At 36.8% G+C, this 7,500-nt stretch overlaps 1 long non-coding RNA gene across 3 annotated transcripts in view; it reads right to left on the reverse strand.

The window, feature by feature from the left end:
* The window catches only part of LOC118762907, a 300,764-nt gene that overhangs the window by 1,717 nt on the left and 291,547 nt on the right, over window positions 1–7,500 (reverse strand). For 2 of the 3 annotated variants that reach the window (XR_004998658.1, XR_004998659.1), the window contains exon 4: window positions 4,660–6,887. This is a non-coding gene — a long non-coding RNA (uncharacterized LOC118762907). Of the gene's footprint in view, window positions 1–2,991; window positions 6,888–7,500 lie in introns of those variants that run through there. The other variant, XR_004998657.1, reaches the window with a different exon arrangement.

The following is a 7,500-nucleotide window of genomic DNA, read 5'->3' on the forward strand; positions in this document are numbered from 1 at the left end:
GTGTTTCACTAGTATTTAATTTATCGACCCCGAAAGAATGAAAAAAGCAAAGTCGACTTCAGCGGACTTTGAACTCAAAACGTAAAGACGGATAAAATACCTATTTCTTTACTACCCACAAGGCGCTAAACACAGAGGGGACAAACAAGGTCAGACAAACGGATTAAGTCGATTATATCGACCCCAGTGCGTAACTGGATACTCAACTAGAAGAAAATTGTAACTGGGCTTCTCTTGCAAGGTCATGCACTGTTTATCTTGATATGAGGACACCATGTCGTGCGCATATCGTTGTGATATATGTGTCTGGTGTACCCTTATCAGACGGGTAGTCATGATATGGATATTGCACTTTGTATATTTATAAGCCAGTGTCACTCTGAGGGCTCGCGCTGCTCTCTTACTCAATAATAATAATAATTGGTACCTATATACATTGGAAGCTGTGTCAGCAATATCGAATAACAACAGAAAAAGACGGTATAGGCACACGCCAGAAAAGGTCACAGAAAATGAGAAAGCAACCATACTCTGGAATATGCCAATACACACAGAAAGAGAAATTAAGGCCAGTATGCCGGATATAGTTATCAGAGATCACCAAGAAAAAAAAAAGGTTTTCTAATTGATGTATCAATACCAACAGATGACAATGTTTCTCTAAAAGAAGTGGGGAATCTTTCGAAATACAAAGATCTGGAAATAGAGGTAACTCGAATGTGGAATCTAAAAACAGAAACAATTCCTATCATAGTAGGCACATTAGGTATGATAAAAAAATATTCAGACAAATACATATCAAAACACCAGGACTAACAAGTATAAATAGCATGCAGAAAATAGCACTTCTAGGCACCGCACACATCCTACGTAAAACACTTTCAATACAGTGTAAATTAGAAAACTACAACAAACCACAGCATATACCTAAGACACACAGAGCTGCGGTTGGTAATGCAGTTGAAGCACGTGATAAAAATGAGACTAGCGAGTTGTATCAAAAAGGGGTGAAGATCGTGTTGAAATTAAACCTGAATGCCAAAAATGTGATTACTGCAATGAATATCTGGGCAGTTGCAGTGGTAAGATATAGTGCGTTCATCCTCAAATGGACTAAGGAGGAAATATCAACATTGGATAGGAAGAGAAAGTTCATGACACTGCATGAGGCGCTACACCCTAAGGCAAACGTAAACAGACTGTGTATGAAAAGAAAGAATGGTGGCAGAGGAATAATTAGTAGAGACCATTATATAAGGAGGGAAAGGAGAACGCTTGCCGAGTATTTGATAAATAGTGATGAAGACCTGCTGCAATATGCTGTGAAAGATATGGGTGTAAATGCAGATGAAATGATGGGCTAGGAAGAGTTTAACCAAAGAGCTGAGGAGAAGGAAAAAGAAGACCTTCTTGAAATGAGAGCATATGGACAGTTTGAAAGGAACCCTTCGTTGTGATTTGAAGAACCAAGGATCTCAAGACTAACAAAGACTACATCGGATAGTAAGTTAAAATGGTTCATTTACTCTCTTCCATTTACTTAAATCATCCAGTTTAACCACTTAGTTGTTTTATTATTTTCTACAATCTGTGTGAAATAATAATTTTTCCTTCCCGTGTCACCGAATATCTCTCTTCTAAACACCACATCAGGTCTTTGCTTTTAAATTTAAATTCTAATCTAAACCCTTCTCTCCGCTCATCTCTCTCGTTCACTTAAGCGTCAATTTCTGTTCTGACTTAAACATATTACCAAAACAAGCAACAATAATTACAACACATTTGCAATTTGCTGACTGTCGAAACAACCACTAAAATCTCTTGAATCTTTTTCTTCTCTATTCAGTGAACAACAGATAAAAATAACAAACGTCCAACTTTCATCAAAATTTTACTTCAAATAATAAAAGAATCCTCTAATTCCCTCTGTTAATAAATCTCACGCTCCATTTTTCACACATTCCAATCAATTTGATTGACGGACCAGGTTTATTTTATTTTATATATTTATTATTATTTTTTTGTTACTTTAAACTAATCCATCAGATTATGGAAACGCCGTAGTTGCTGCTCTGTGTCAGAATCCGTCGCCCACTATCATAAATATGTTGCTGCACTCTCTCACTTTCTCCCTCTCGTTTCTCTTTCGTTTGTCTCTCATTTTCTTTTAAGATCGCCGAGGACATCTTATTTCAATAACACCCCACCCACAAAGAAAATAATTGTTTTCTTCATAGGAATAAAGCATGAAGTTCACAGTTTGCAAGGTAATGGAAAAATTGCGATATTCTAGTCTTTGCTCATCGCATTAATAACGATTTAACTAAAACTGAAACGGTTCCAAACGAATGTAGATTGATCGCGCTGGAAGTTGATTGACTTTTGATAGCTATAAATTCTTTTATACAGACTCAAGATCAATTTTTTTACTGCATGTTTGACTGAAAATAGTTGAAATATATTTATTTATCGATCATAAGAAAATGAAAGCCAAACTGATTCCGAACAGATTTAAACTTAGAAATCAAAAAGTACAATTTCAGTATTTCTACCGCTATTCCCCTGACATAATGCACTGCTTTGTAATTTTAGTTATCCACACTGCTATTCTGCTATTCCACAGAGTCTAATACTCAGCACTTTCCGTTTTCCACATTCTGTTATTCTACATACATAGTTTAGTATTCTACAATCTCTCTCCTCTTTACATCACTATTCCGTTACTCCTGATCCTTAGAATAGTATTCTATAATCTCACATCTATACCGTAATTCTGCTATTCTCGATCTATAATTTAGTACTGTATAATCTCAGTTTTCAATACCACTATTCCGTAATTCTCGATTGCTTTACAATCTACACTGATATTCCTCTATTCTGCTACTCTCAAACCCGTAGTTTAGTGTTCCACAATCTCAGTTATCTAGACAGTCATTCTTGATGCAGTAATTCATTTTTTTTATTAGGCAAAATATTTGAACACACACACACACACACACACACACACACACACACACACAGACGGACGGACGGATTTTGTAAAGCTTTTAGAGCGGTGTTCTACCGTTTATACTAATTTCAAGTCAAAGACGGAGCCTATACGCAGTCACTCAACCCGCTAGAAACGCTAACCAAATCCCCTGATATCATAGCCTACAATTTAAGAAAGAACGATGAACATAGATATCACAATACTAAAAATATCTAAAAATAAGAATATTATCACGGTTGGAACACCTTTTTTATATCCGTTCTATTGAGACTTCTTGGGGCTAAAACTCGCCTTGATACTGTTTAAATAAATGCTAAACAAATTTATCCTGACAGGCCACTGAGTGAAGACTGGTTTTTATTTTAGCCCTCTCCCTGGATGTAGAAAAAGCGAAGTGGACGCTGGCTAGATTTAAAATCACATCAAAAAACATGTTTAAATTCTACAATGCATTCAGTCTGGCACTCAAATGTATTACACATATCACGTGATCACGTAATCGACGACCAGACGATCAGATGTTGTTATACATTGCCGGTCACAATGCGCTTCGCATTGCTGTAGCTTTCGGATAATGCCACCCCTCTCTCTAGGAAAGCAGGGCAACAACCCCACCTCCTGATCGGAAGGCTATTCTGTCGCAGGGGAGCCCATTTACAGCTGAGTGGACTGGGGCAACATGAAATGAAGTGTTTTGCTCAAGAACACAACGCACTGCTCCGTTCGGAAATCGAACCCACAATCTGACGATCGTGAACGCAACAGTTTGACCTCCTGGCCGAGCGATTTCGCATGTTATGTATATAAACTTAGCTTTCTGTGTTTTTTTATATAATAGGCGCAGGACTGGCTGTGTGGTAAGAAGCTTGCATCCCAACCACATGGTTCCGGGTTCAGTTCCATTACGTGGCATCTTGGGTAAGTGTTTTCTACTATAGCCTCAGGCTGACCGAAGCCTGAGCATTTTCCCGCCACTCTGACCATTCTGTCCAACCACCACCCTAAATTGTTCGTAATTTCGGCCAACGGCTTTGTGGATAAGGTATAACTTGATTACAACCACCCAGTACTTGATTGAAACTGTATTTTATAGAATCTGATAATGGGAAGAATTTTATTCGATGCACTAACGATTCTGCCAATGTACAGTTTTTCAGAATAATAATTGATTCAAGTTTTAGAACAAAATCATGAATTTTAGTGGGAGAGGTTAGTCGATTCATTTTACCCCAGAACTAAACTGGTACTCTGTTTTAAGGACCCCAGAAGGATGAAAGGCAAAGTCGACTTCGGTAGAATTTGCGGCCAGAATATAAAGGACTGGAAGAAAGGCCAACAGGAATTTTTTCGACACGCTAACACCTGTTCACCGCTTTCTTCACAATAATAATAATGGTTTCAAATTTTGGCACAAGTCCAGCAGTTTTAGGGGAGGAGATAAGTGAATTAAATCGACCCCAGTGCTCAACTGGTACTTATTTTATTGACCCTGAAGGGATGAAAGGTAATGTGAATCATGGTTGAAATTGAACTCAGAAGTAACGTAGTACCAAGACATTTTGTCACATGCTTGATATTCCCCTTGTGGCCCTCATGCAAAAAACCACACACCGTGTAAAACAAAAAAATGGCTTTTTAAAAAAAACAAAGAATCAAAAACGCGCGACTGACTCGAATTGCAAGGGGCTTACCTCATGCTGTACTAACACACACTGGCGTTAGGTTTTGGTTTATTTTGCTTAGATACAAAGGAAAAGAAAATTGGGAAATTGTGATGTTCATGATTTTCTTCAATAGTAATAAGAACATAAATGAAATAATTCTTCAATCGAAGAGAGAAACTGTGAAACGACTCAGGTTGCCGTTTGTATTATGGCGCTCACCACGTAAAAAATGATAATGATTTTTAACGTTTCATTTGTACGTGGTGAGAAATCAAACTAAAATTTGAATACTTCTAAATTTAAATTTTTAATTCTTTTCTTTTTATTCCAAAAGATGATAATAGTTGAACGTTGGTTGGCATCGTTTGGTGATCTTAGGCTGCTCTTAGATTCGGTCTCTTGGTTTGTTTTTAATCGTGTCTTGGTTGGCTATTTCAGGCAGGTTTCGTCGACAACGAACAAATACATATTTCATGCTCGTCTGTCACGAAACCCGTCAAAATAGCTTACCGTTGTCGTGCGCAGATCCAGTTGTTCTTTTCTATTGTCAGCCGTTCGTGTTCTTGGTATGCACACACATTTGGTCCGTCTGTTGTTGCGAACAATCGAATCATAAAGGAGAAATTTCTTCGGTATCGTTTGTCTGTATGAACTGTTCTTGTTGAAGGAATTATATTTTTGCTCTCACCAAACGTTGCTGCGTGTAATATAGGAAGCGATCATTATTTAAAGACTATTCCAAAGATATTATTCGATCGTGCAAATAATTGTTTCTATAATTAAGCAGTATTTTATGGGTGTCTACATAAGAGATGTTCAACTTACACTGAAGGAAGGCTCAAGTTTTGGGAAGAATTTATAGGTCTTTACTAAGCCTTTATTCCAATGTTTTTTTGAAACTGATGTACGATAAGGATGAAGACCATGTTAAACATTAACGATAGACAATAGATTAAAGACTAAGAAAAATAACTATTCTAAAAGAATATAAACTCAGTTCAATAGTTATTGCTGAAATATTTCTGTATAAAGTAATCAAGAGCTATACCCACTGCTGGACTAATGACTTTCATGTGTAATTACTCCGATAATAATTAAAATAATAATTATTTTTCATCTAACGGAATTCAAACTCAGTTCTGTTTTAATTATTGAAATATTTCTGTATATAAAAAAATCAAGAACTATACCCATTGCTGGGACCTAAAATCACTGACGTACAATACTTTCAATTATAATTAATCTTTTAAACAAATAAACCGGACTGACCTTAACAAATCTGGTTTCTGTTACTACTTCTATTTACCATAAACCCGTACATGTAGTTTTTGCTTTTCATTATTATCCCTAAACGCTTTCATTTCTATCGATACTGCCATGAATCTATTTTATCATCTTGCATAAAGCGATCGTTTTTTTTTATCCTGCATGTAACTACTTTTGTTGTTGTTGTTGGTGGTGGCTTTGTGTGTGTTGTGTGTGTGTGTGTGCGTGTGTGCGTGCTTATGTGCTTCTGTGCCCGTGTGAGTGTGTGGTTGCAGCTTTTGTTGAGTATGGAAGTTTATTGTCGGATATTTAACTGATTCTGATGTCGTGCGTATAACTGTCTTGTATTGTGTTACGTTACTATTTTTACCACGTGTTTGCAACTACTTTTGTGAGATTGGCTGATTTTCCTGTAAATGCAGCTATTTCTGATTTCCGAATATGAAGTTATGTTTTTGTTGCGCACCTAGTTATTTTCGTTGAGACAGTATCGATCTGTTACAGCGGCCAATTTTAACGGGGTAGATAAAATTGTATCGATTTCAACAGTCTATACCGGGCCGAACAGGAATTAATCGAAGTCAACAACTGCCCATACAGTGAAGGTCAGACTGTTTCTACCTAATGCAGCAGTTGGTTATAACAATCCATACTAACGTGCAGCATTGAAATGTTCTGTATAGCAACGGGCTACATCAATCCATAACGGTGCAGTGAGGCGAGATTGATCTCAGACTCTACAACTCCTGACAAAAATTCGTACAAATGTATGACCATGGTACCGCTTAGTATTACACATGGAGCACAGCAGTACTTACAGTCATCATCGTTATACTTTACTGTACAACAATAAAAAAAAACTTGGTTAATTCATTAAGTGTCTCTTCCACATATACGTCCGTCGTCCAGGATCAAACAGCAGAGGTTTCTTTCAATAGTAAACCCACGAAGAATTTTCGGAAAACCTGAAATAAAAATAAACCAAAATATAAAATTGGAAAATGCCAAGTTATGAACTCATGAACTCATTACATAAATAGAATGCATTACAAATTAATACTTAGTTATATGGTTTAATAAAGCACACACACTCACATATACATACACACATACGTACATACATACACACATATATATAATATAAATAATATATATATATTTATACGCATATATACATACGTATATGTACATACATCTATACGTATATATATATATATATATATATATATAAGCATATGTGGGCACAGGACGTCATGAAACGTGTACAACAAAGAAATATGAAGCACAAATACATGGAACATGAACTATTCTTTCGAACAATGAAAGACACAAATGGAAAGGCGTGTGGCTTAGTGGTTACGGCATTCAGTTCACGATCTTAAGGTCGTGAGTTCAATTCCCGCTGACGCGTAGTGTCCTTGAGCAAGACAATCTATTTCACGTTGCTCCAGTCCACTCAGCTGGCAAAAATAAGTAGTACCTGTATTTCAAAGGGCCAGCCCTGTGTCAGGCTGAATTTCCCTGAGAACAGCGTTAACTTGCGCGTTAATTTCACGAGCAAGATGTTCCTTTGATCGT

Source organism: Octopus sinensis, linkage group LG4, assembly GCF_006345805.1.
Source record: "Octopus sinensis linkage group LG4, ASM634580v1, whole genome shotgun sequence".
Lineage (NCBI taxonomy): Eukaryota > Metazoa > Mollusca > Cephalopoda > Octopoda > Octopodidae > Octopus > Octopus sinensis.